At 40.0% G+C, this 11,971-nt stretch overlaps 1 long non-coding RNA gene across 1 annotated transcript; it reads right to left on the reverse strand.

The window, feature by feature from the left end:
* Positions 1-9,371: 9,371 nt before the first annotated feature.
* LOC136375032 (uncharacterized) lies at positions 9,372-11,122 on the reverse strand. The gene is made up of 2 exons (XR_010746030.1): positions 10,986-11,122; positions 9,372-10,491 (listed from the first exon to the last, which is right to left on the reverse strand). It is a non-coding gene; the product is annotated as an uncharacterized lncRNA (long non-coding RNA).
* Between the last annotated feature and the right edge of the window lie 849 nt (positions 11,123-11,971).

The following is an 11,971-nucleotide window of genomic DNA, read 5'->3' on the forward strand; positions in this document are numbered from 1 at the left end:
AGGAATGGAATTGTTTCATTCCACGGCTGGAATCCAGCCAGGGCTGAGGGACTGAGGGACTCACTCCGGCCAAACCAACGGACGCTGACGGATGGATCTTAGTTTTTACTTGGATGAATATTTATTCGGAGGAGTCTTTATATTTAGGAAGTGTGTAAGAACTTCTGGCAGCTCCTTCCAGCTTTAATAAATATCCAGGCTGAAATCCCGAACTTCTTTTTTCTTTGTTTCCCCTAAAAAAATGCTCTAGATTTTTTTTTTTTTCCCTAAAATATTCTTCCCTGCTTACTTTCCTCATAGGAGTGAAGAGAAATAGTTATATCTATATCTATATCTATATTTAGATTTATATTTAGATTTAGATTTATAGATATTTATACATACAGATATTGATATTATTTATATTTGTATTTATATTTTATTTATAGTTGTATCTATATCTATATCTATATCTATATCTATATCTATATATCATCTATACTTATATTTATGTTTATATTATTTATTTTATATTTATATTTGCATTTCTATTTATATCTCTATCTCTTTTATCGATATTTATATTATTTATATTCATTTTATATTTGTATTTATTTTTATATTTGTATTTCTATTTCTATTTGCATTTCTATTTCTATTTCTATTTCTATTTCTATTTCTATTTCTACTTAAATTTATATTTATTTATCTGATGGAGAAAATTCCATGTAGCAAACTCAGGATCAGCAGCTGCTGATTTCTCACTGCCCTAAAGTTTTCCTGTGTGCAGTCTGACTGCAGAGGACGTTTAAATATCAAATAAATCATGAATCTCAAATAAATCCCCAATAAATATAACTCATTGAATATTTATTATTTAATAGTCAGTATTTTAAGATCTTTTCTTTGCTATTTAATTTTAATACTTCGATAAATTAATATTTTAATATAGCACGAATTTAAATAGCAAATAATGAGCAATTCTTTATAAATTCACGTTTAATATAGTGGTTTTATGAGGTTTTAGGCGCCCAGCCCATTCCCGAGGGGCCACAAAATGCTGGATAACACGAGGAGCAGCTGGGATAAAATTGATGATGGAAAAAAAAAAGCTTCCAAATCCAGCAAAAAAAAAAAAAAATTTAAAAATCCCAGTGACCTTCAGGAAGCCAATTTTTGGAATGTCTGCGATAGGGCAGAACTACAAAGCCGGAATTATTTTGGGAATTACGAGAGACGAGAGCAGCTCAGATGGGTTTTTTTTTTTTTTTTGGGAGAACATCCATTGATTTTTATCTCTCTCCAGTTGGAATTTCCCTGGATTATCCATGAGAACTTTGTCTGAAGCTGTGTCAGAACCAAAGCTGGAGCTGTTCCTGGGCACGGAATCGCAGGAAATATCCCGGGAAGGGTTTGGAATGCTGACAGCCCTGGGAAGGCTGAGCTGGAACAGACTGGGCAGGGCTGGAGAATAAAGGAGAGATTTATTAAAAGGTCTTTAGGATCCACCTTGGGCAGGACAAGAGCCTGGCCAGGGATACACACAAGGTGGACACAAAATGGTCACAAAATGGACACAAAATGGACACAAAAGTGGAATTCTCTCAGATGGCCCAAATTCCAGTGAAATTCCCTCAAATAATCCAAATTCCAGCGGAATTCCCCTCAAATACCCCAAATTCCAGCAGAATTCACCTCAAGTGGCCCAAATTCCAGCAGAATTCCCTCAAACAGCCCAAATTCCACTGGAATTCTGCTCAAATGGCCCAAATTCCATTGGAATTCCCTTAAATGGCCCAAATTCTAGTGAAATTCCGTCAAATGTCGCAAATTCCAGTGGAATTGCATCAAATGTCCCAAATTCCAATTGAGTTCTTCCAGATGGCCCAGTTCCAGCGGAATTCCCCTCAAATGGCCCAAACTCCACTGGAATTCCCTCAAATGGCCTCAGACCACACAATTCCAGGGTTCAGGAGAAGCTGAGCGGAGCAGGAAGGGAAGGCTCCAGGAATATCCCGGAAAAACCAACCCCGTGGATCTTTGTAGAGTTCCGATGAGGAGATAATCCCAAATCCCGACGTCGTCCAACAATAAAATCATTTCAAAGGTGGCCACAGGCCGAGTTCTCCGTGTCCTCGCTCCAAGTTTGGGTGTGGGTCGTTCCCACCTCCCTCGGTTTGGCTGGAAAACAACAAACCCTGGGATTGGAAAAGGGATGAAGGTGGGAAAATCCGTGGGGAAAACTCAGGGATGAGGTGAGGGGTTCATGAAGGAATTTTATTTTGGAATACAAAAAAAAACCAAAAAAAACCTCGGAAATGCACAAGAGATGGACGATGATCCCAAATTCCCAAAACTTGGGTGTTCCCAGCATGGATTAGTCACCCTGCTGGGAAAGGCTTTGGCAGCTCCTCCGGGTGGGCAGAGTCCGACCGGTGGGGCCGAAATTCCGGGGATTTGAATTCATCCATGATGGAATATCTTTCCTGGGAAATCAGGGGGACGAATCACACAGATATTCCCTAAAAAATATCCCAAAATTCTGCGTTCAGGGGATGAAAAAACACCTCCGACCCTGCGGCAAATATCCCGTAATTTCCATTAATGTTCCCGTAATTTCCATTAATGTTCCCGTAATTTCTGTTCCCTTCATTTCTGTTTCTCTCATTTCCGTGTTTCCCCCAAGATTTTGGCTCCTCCAACTTTTTTTATGATTATTATTAATCTTCTTATTATTACTTTGTCCAAGAACGGACGATAATTCCCGTTCTTTTGGTGGAATTCCAATGTTTTCTTTCTCCTCTCGCTGCCATTTGCCAGAATTCCATTTTTTCATTTTTTTCCCCTTAAAATTGCTTTTGTTTTCTTTCCCCTTAAAATTGCCTTTTTTTTTTTCTTTCCTCTTAAAATTGCCTTTTTTTTTTTTTCCTTACATTTTGTTTTAAAGATTCCATTGGACATTCCAACAGGGGAGCAACGAGGAGACACAAATTCTAAAAGTAAAAGTCCAATGGATTGAGCCAAATTTCGTTTTTTTGGGAGCAGATGTCCAAGGGGTGATTTCCTTCCCACGTCGGTGCAAAGGAGACCCCGAATTCCTCCAAACCAGGAAATCTGAGGGGAAAAAAAAAAATTTTTTTTTTTTTGTCTCCTGAGACAAAAAAAATGTTCCTGAAAAATTGTTGGGATGGGGAAATCCTTCAGGAAAACGTCCCTCCCAACCCTTTTAGGCGCCGTTAACGATGTCACCATCCCTCAACCCGCATTTTCCAGGGGATTTGGGGCAAAGAGAGATCCCAGGAGCCCAAATTTCCCTAAAATAGGAACGAGCAGCAGAATCCCATTCCCAATCCTTTGGTCCAAAAGAGGGAAATTCCAGATTCTCACGGCACCGAGTTGGAAAAGATCTCAGAGTCCGACCTTCGGCTTCCCGACGAAATTCCTGGAGATTTTGGCAGGAGTCAAAGCTGGAAAATATTTTCCCCTTGTGAGGGATTAACAAATATTTATCTCCTCAAATATTTATTTCCTCAAATATTTATTTCCTCAAATATCCCTGTCCTGTCCAAGCAGGAATTTTGGTTTTGGATAATTCGGGATGTTGGTATTTTTTTTTCTTTTCCTTCTGTAATCCTTCGTTTTTCCAGCCCCAAAATCCGGGAGGAACGTCACCTGTCCCGCAGGTTTTAACTTTTCCTGGATTTCCCAAAAAATGCCTCTTTCCAAATTTCCCAGTTTCTGTCCGTTTGTGCGTTCAGAACCTTCAGTTTTCCTTCTCTGTCCTTCTCCTCTTGACCTTTTCTGGAATATTTCTGGATATATTTCTGGATAATTGGATTTGAGATTTGAGCTGCTGCCTCAGATTCCTCAGGGAAATTTATTTTGCGGCTAAACCTCCACCCCAAAAAATCAAAAACATCAAAAATCCCCCCAAAAACCCCAAAGCAACAACAACAACAAAACAAACAAAAACCCCCCAAAAAACCACCCCAAACCAAACCAAAAAAAAAAAAAAAAAAAAAAAAAAGGGAAAAAAAGAAAAAAAAAAAAAGGGGGGGGGGGGAGGGGAGAGAAGAGTTATTTATAATTCCCAAAAATAGGGAAAAAAAAAAAAAAAAAAAAAGGATTTTTATATTCTGGAAGCATCCAGCCCCTGCAAACCGGAATTCTTTCATTTCCAAATTCCAACTCTCCCGTCGCTAATCCCGATTCTGGGAGGCATCAACGCTCCGGGATAATTTTCTCCCACATTTCCTAATTTTCCTTTTCAAGATTTCTTAAATGCAGCAATTTCAGCTCCAACCTCCTCCTTCCCCGCTGAAGCTCATTTTGGGGGGAATTTTTCCCACCCCAACATTCCCAGAGCCTGAACTCCTGGAAGGAGTTTTGGCATTTCACCAAAATTTCGTTTAATTTCCCGGAAATTCCTTCCAAAAAAAAACCAGAACGATCCTACGGACATTTATTCCTGTTGCTAGTGCCAATTAAATCAAAATAATTTCATTTTTTTTTTCCTGCTTCTGAATTGGGTGTTGGGTTTGAGGTTTTTTCTCCTTTTTTTACCTTAATGTTTTCTCTGTAATTCCACAGTTTTTAAAATCCGTTCATGGATTTGAGAAGGTTTTTTTTTAATATTCTGAGGATTCTTCAAGGCCAAATATTGAGAAAACAATGAGGGCAGAAAAATGGCCAGAGAAATATTCAGGCTCATTTATTAGTGGCTAAAAAGTTGTTACTGTAAATATATCTTATTGTAATAAATTATTAAAATAATTAACTATTATAAATTAAAATTACTATAGAAATGATATCATTTGTATAACAAATTAAACCATACATCATCATAAATAATATTATGAACTATTTAATGTTGATTGTTGTATATTAATTAATTAATAACTAATATTAATTATTATCATATCATTACGCAGAAAGAACGGGCAGCAGCGCACGCAGGAATTTAATCGCCAGGTTAAAAACTACTGAGATAAAACACAGATATAGTGAAAAATTCAGTGAAGCGAGACTCGGAGAAACGGATAAAGCAGAACTTTCGCCGCTCGAATCCACCAAAAATGGAACTTTTGAATTTTTGGCAAGAGCAAAAAAGTGACCGGAAAAAAACCACTCGAAATTCCACTGAGGCCGCCCAGGAGCGAAGATCAACCGGAGGAAGACGTGCGCCTTCCTCCCCAGAGGAATTCCTTCTTTACAATTTTTAATTTTCATTTTTCATTGCAAACTCCTTATTCTGCTCTTCACCGGGGGAGATCAAGAACAGCCGGTGACAAACCACAAATGCCGGTTCCGGCTCGAGTGGCCACCCCAGACATTCCCTGATCCCAAAATCTAAAGTCTGGAAGTCACGAGCTAAGTTTTTTTTTTTTGCTGGTTTATTTTTTGGGAACTCAGCGTTTTGTGGTTGTAAAACGAGGAGTTTTCCCCCCAAAGCACTTGGAAGAGAACAAAAGGTGTATTTTCCGAGCCAGAGCGGCCCCGGTGGTTGGCTGGTTTTGTTCAAAGCCAGGGGTGATTTTGGGGGATTTCAGTTCCCAAAATCCGTTGGCTGGGAACTGAAAATAGAAACCCTCGGCCGCACCGAGATTTTTTTTTTTTTAAAACCTATTTTATATTTTCCCTTCTCCTTTTAAATCCCATTTTTAAAAATCAAAGCCAGAAACTCATTTTAGAGGGGGACAGCAGGGAGAACCCCTTGATCCATTGCAGCTTTTCTATCCTTGATTACTTAATCAAGATGAGATTTTTAATTTTTTTGTGTCTCTTGCAAAGCTTCTAACCCTCCCAAAACGTGGTGTTTAATTAGTGCAGAAGGTTTTAATGGGGGTGCAGCACGACTGGAGCTGGACTGGGAATGTTTTCGCACTGACAGAGAGGAAAAACGAACTTCCATGATTTTTTTTTTCATTCTTTTTATTTTTAGCATCTGCCTTGTAAATCCTCTTCCTCCCTTTGGTTGCTGGGGCATGGGAATTCCTTCCTGAAAATCCTGCTTTTCTTCAGGAGAAATCCAGCTCAAAAACATCAGTCAATCCCAAAATCCAGATGTTGATGGAGTCGAAATCCAATAAATCCCATCCCAGCCTTCCCAAGGAATTGCCGGGTGCTTTGGGACCCGTGTGCTCGGAGGAAATTTGGGAATTGTCACTAAAACTCACTGATTGCTTCTCCACAAGCCTGGATTTATCCCCAAAATTCGCAGATGTCTTCTCCACTGGCCCAGGGTCATTTTGTGACCATTTTGTGACCATTTTGTGACCATTTTGTGACCATTTTGTGTCCATTTTGGGTCCATTTTGGGTCCACCTTGGGTGTATCCCTGGCCAGGCTCTTGTCCTGCCCAAGGTGGATCCTTAAAGGCCTTTTAATAAATCTCTACTTTATTCTCCAGCCCTGCCCAGTCTGTTCCAGCTCAGCCTTCCCAAGGCACCAACAGGACACAGGGAATGGTTTTGAGCAGAAAGAAGGAGATTTGGGTGGGATTTTGGGAAGGAATTCCTGGCTGGGCTGGAATTCCCAGAGAAGTTGTGGCCACCCCTGTATCCCTGGAATGTCCAAGGCCAAGTTGGACACTTGGATCACCCTGGGACAGCAGGAGGTGTTCTGGGGTGGAATGGGATCATCCTTGAAGTCCCTTCTCTTCCCAATCCATCCTGGAATCCCGTTATTCCCACAAACAGGATGAAGAGGAAAACATCGGAATTCCAAATCCACGCTCCCATTCCCATTTCCCCATCCAGCTGATCCAGCCTCATCCACACAAAATCCTCTCCTCTCCTTCCCCCTTCCCTTTTCCTTTCCCTTTTTTAATTCTTGTCCAGGAATTTGGCCCGAGGTATTTCCTCCTAAATTAGAACAGGATTTTTTTCTTCTTTTTTCCCCCCATGATTTCCACGGATTAAAAACCAAGTAAATCCCCAACTGTGGTCACAGCCAAGGAGAGAGGAGGGAAAACCTCACCCCGTGTTCATCAGCTCAAGTTTTCCCAATTTTTTTTTTTTTAATGGAAAGGTGAAAAAAAAAAAGATGCATTTCAGGAATTATTTTCCCTTTATTCCTGGCTTCTCCTTCATCCCTCCATCCCACCTCATTTCCCTAACGGCTCTCAAAAAAAAAGTCCAAAAAATGAGGCCAAACTGCCCAAGAGGAGCCAAAATTGAGGGAAATTGGGATTTTTTCCTCACTCCTGGAATTTGCAATCCCTAAAAATCCATAAAAAAGTGTGGAAAACCAGGCAGCTCTAAGGGAGAGCCTGGAATTTGGATGCTGGAATTTTACCCTCCGGGATCCAAGGGCGGTGGTGGTTCCCAAGACGTTCCTTCTCTTTTTGAGATCAGTTTTCCAAGCTTTGAAAATTCCAAGTTTTCCTCAGGGAGCTGGAAAAGTTCTGGAGAGGAGGATGACGATGAGGAAGAATTCCTGAATCCAGGAATCTCCAGAAACTCCATTTTGGGTCTCCACATTTGTCACTCGGGACACAGAATTCCCGTTTGGAATCCCTCAAATCCAGAATTTTGGGATTTCCCCCAGGGGGTTTCTAGGCCTTGCAGAGCAGGTGTGGGATTCTGGAGTTTGGGATCTTCAGGCAACAAAGAGAGTCAGGAAAACGGCACAAAGAATCCCAGGAAAATCCCAGGAAAATCCCCAGGAAAATCCCCAGGAAAATCCCGGAAAAATCCCAGAAAAATCCCAGAAAAATCCCAGGAAAATCCCAGGAAAATCCCAGGAAAATCCCAGGAAAATCCCAGGAAAATCCCAGGAAAATCCCAGAAAATCCCAGGAAAATCCCAGAAAATCCCAGAAAATCCCAGAAAATCCCAGAAAATCCCAGAAAGGTTTGGGATGAATCTTCAGGATCATCCCATTCCAACCCACCTCTCATGGAAAAAGAATTTGGATTGGGACTGGATGATCCTAAAAATCTGTCCTAAGCCAATCCACGTGGGAATCCCAGGATTGCTCCTCCCCTCCAGGGATTTCTTCTTCTTAAATCCATGAGGATTCCAGTAAAAAATTCCCATTTTCCCAGGATTTTAAGTGGCTGGAATATCAAACACTCTTCCCAGCCTTGTTGACGATCACGGAATTCTGGAATGAGTCGGAAGCTTAAAGCTCATCCAGCTCTTCCAGCAGGGAATATTTTCCATATTTTCCATATTTTTAATCCCAAATCAACCCATTTTAAAGCCCAAACCCCACAGAATCCACCGAAATCCCAATCCCACAGGAAAATAGGGATGGAATTTTTTCCCATCAAGTGAAGACAGAAACGAAAAAAAAAAAATAACCCCAAAATCACAATTCCAAGAGATTTAATAAGAAGGAATTACAGGTGGAAAATCCTTCTGGCACATGGAATTCAGCCAATGTACAGCTCCAGGATTTGGGTTTTCCAAGGAATATTCCAAGGTTTTTTTTTTTGGGGGGGGATATGTTGGACTCAACACAACCCACAAAACACGGAGTCGAGGCTAAAACCCCCCACGACGATAAAAAAAAATATGGCACAAAGAACATCTCGAAAAACGCCAAAATCCGAGAAATTTCCTTTTGGGAATTCTGGGTTGGACTCATCCCACTCCCAGATCCTGGCTCAGCCTCAACTCAACCCGGATTTGGTGTGAAATCCACTCGGAAATCCACGGAAAAAATGAGAAGTTTCTCTGTCTCCCGGTAAATCAGCAGCGATTTTGGGAGCGGGAAACACCAGGAAAAGCTCCCCGAGGGTTTTATTCCCAAAAAAGAATCGATGGCTACGGAATTATGGATGGATTATCCGGTAAAGTGCATGCCAGGGAAAGCTGGGGACTGAAGTTCAAACCAGTCCTAAGTAAGATGAAGGAATACAAACCTCGCAAACAACGCCCTCGACGCGGTTTGGCGGCTTCTCCTCCTGAAATCTGGGCTGGATTCCAAAAAAATGGGAAAAATTCCCACCGAATCCAAGGATTTGAAGCTTCACCGTTTCAAAATATTGCACTGGGAAGTGTCGGATTAGCAACACCACGTATACAAAAAAAATTTAATAATTAATAATTAAATATGAAGAAAAAAGAATTAAATTCAAGCCTGAAATTGAAAGATTAAAAAAATAACTTAAAAAAAAAGTGATATTTTACAACAGCTGGAGAAGGGATTGAGGAAAGGGGAAATTTTCCTAATGGAATACCAATAATTTAGAAGGGGGAGGGATCTTTGCTCTCAACAGAGCCAAGAGTAAACTTCAGCCTTTCATTGAAAATATTCCCTTTTGTTTTTAGGAATTCTGGAAAAGCCTTGAAATGTTTCATCACGACTGAGTGCAAATAAATAATAACAAAATAAAAAAATAATAATTAAAAAAAAACCCAGGATTGGCTCCTAAAGGATATTGGGGAAAAAATCTGGAGAGGGAATTGATGGGCTGGAAAGCAGCAAAGTGAAAAAGCACATTAATTAAGTGAGGAATTAATTAATTGAAATGAAGTCGGGTTTTGTCACATCCCTTCCTGTTTTCACAGGGTTTTGTAGTGGAGAATCCATGAGTTTTGTTTTATCCCGATCGGAAATCCGGATCTTTCCATCCAAAAGAAGCTTCCAAATATGAGCCAAGATCCAAACCTCATCCAAAATACAAACATCCAAGATCCAAACCTCATCCAACATGCAACTGTGATCCAAGGTCCAAAGCTCATCCAAGGTCCAACCATCACCCAAAATTCAACTATCCAAGGTCCTAACCTCATCCAAGACTCAAATCATCCAAGATTCAATCATCGTCCAAGATGCAAATGTGATCCAACGTCCAAACTTCATCCAAGATCCAGTCAAGAGCCAAGATGCAACCATTATCAAAGACCCAAACATCATCCAACTTCCAACTATCCAAGATCCAAACTTGGTCCAAGATCCAAACCTCATTCAACATCCAACCATGATCCAAGACCCAACCATCCAAGATCCAAATTTCATCCAAAATCCAACCATAATCCAGAGTCCAACCATCATCCAAGATCCAAATTTCATCCAAAATCCAACCATCCAAGTTCCAACCATCATCCAAGATCCAAATTTCATCCAAAATCCAATCATCCAAGTTCCAACCATCATCCAAGATCCAAATTTCATCCAAAATCCAACCATAATCCAAAGTCCAACCATCCAAAATCCAAACCTTATCCAAGGTCCAACCATCCAAGATCCAAACCTCATCCAAATCCAGGAACCTTCGATCCTCTCATCAACTCACCCCCAGCAGCGCCATTTTCCAAACCTCATCCCAAACCCTTCCCCCAAAGTGTCTCTGGAAAAAAAAACCAGTCCCGACAATCCTCCTGCTCCTCCCGGCGTCCCCGTTCCCACCGGAAGTTACGTCAGCTTCCTCATCCTGCGGTTCTGCCGCTCGATGTTGAGCGTGGCGCGATCCACGGAGCTGCTGATGGAATCCAGGGCCTCGTCCTGCCTCTCCAGCTCCGCCTCCGTCTCCAGGGCCAACCCCTTCAGCTTCTTCAGGATCTGCCACAGGGAAACACCGGGAGCTCGCAGTTAAAGGGTTTGGAGGAATGGGATTTTTGGGGATTTATATCTCAAAGTTCCCGGAATTTGGGTTGGAAGGGCCTGTAAGGATTGTCCAGGCATGGACACTTCCCACCACCTCACATGATCCAAGCCTCATTGTCCAAACTGCTCTTGGATGACCCACCTTGTTCCCAAGCCTCACGGCGGTTTCCAAACTGGAATTTCTCCCTCCTAGGAAGGATTTCCATCCCTTTCTCTTCCTTTTCCCAGTTTTCCTCACTCCCAAACAGAAGGGAAGAGAGAATTCCAATGGTTTGGGTTGGGAGGAACCTTCAGGATCATCCAATCCATGGGTTGGGACCTCCAGTGTCCCAGGTGGATCCAACCCGCCCTTGGATGACCGACCTCGTTCCTTCCTTCCCCAGCATCATTCCCAAGCCTCACTTCAATTTCCAAACTGGAATTTCTCCCTCCTAAGAAGGATTTTCAACCTTTTATCTTCCTTTTTTCCAGGATTTTTCCTCCTCCTCATCCCCAAACGGAAGGGAAGAGAGAATTCCAGAGAATTCCAATGGGTTGGGAGGGATCTTTGATCCTTGGGAGGATCATCTCATCATATAATAGCATTAAAATAATAAAATAATAAGTTAAGATCAAATCAAATCAATGAAACAAAAAAAAAAAAAAAAAAGAAACTTCAGAAATGGAAAATTATTTGAAAAAATCAAAGGATATAGAAAAATATAAAAGAACATAAAAATAACAAAAAAATAACAAAAAAAGATAAACTACAATAAAAATAAAATCATAGAATACAATAAAAATTACAAATAAAATGAAATATAATTGAAAAAATACAATTAAATTTCGAAAATAACAAAATTACATAAGTAACAAAATCTTCAAAAATTTTTAAAAAGATTAGGATAAAATAAAATAAAAATGAAATAAGATGAAATAAAATGAAAATTTAATAAAATAAATTTTAAAAATAAATTTTTATATTGGAATTTTATTTTATACCATGAAATAAAATACAATAAAATAACTGGAAAACGTCAGGGAAATGAATTAGCAAAGAATTCAGGAAAAATAAGATCTCAGAGGGAAAAACTTTAAAGAGGAATTTTTCCCCTTAAAATTCTGCGAGAGGAAATTCCTTAAAAAGACTGAAGGAAAAATATCCCTCTGCAGTCCTTGAAAAATTGATTTATTCCCAGTGACATCTCAAGAAAAATTCATACATTTTATGGATTCCACCTTGATTTCCTCAATAAAAATTCTCTCCGGGTATTTATGGAATATTTTGTGGATTTTTCTGGACTAAGACACCAGAAAAATCCACAAAATATTCCAAATATTTTGGAAAAAATTCTAAATATTCCAAGTAGAGGACAAATCCAAAAAAAAAATGGTGGAGAATGATAAAATCTTTCAAATTTTTCATTTCAAATGGCACAAATCAGGATTTTCCAGA

The sequence above is a fragment of the Sylvia atricapilla genome, unplaced genomic scaffold, assembly GCF_009819655.1.
Source record: "Sylvia atricapilla isolate bSylAtr1 unplaced genomic scaffold, bSylAtr1.pri scaffold_76_arrow_ctg1, whole genome shotgun sequence".
NCBI lineage: Eukaryota > Metazoa > Chordata > Aves > Passeriformes > Sylviidae > Sylvia > Sylvia atricapilla.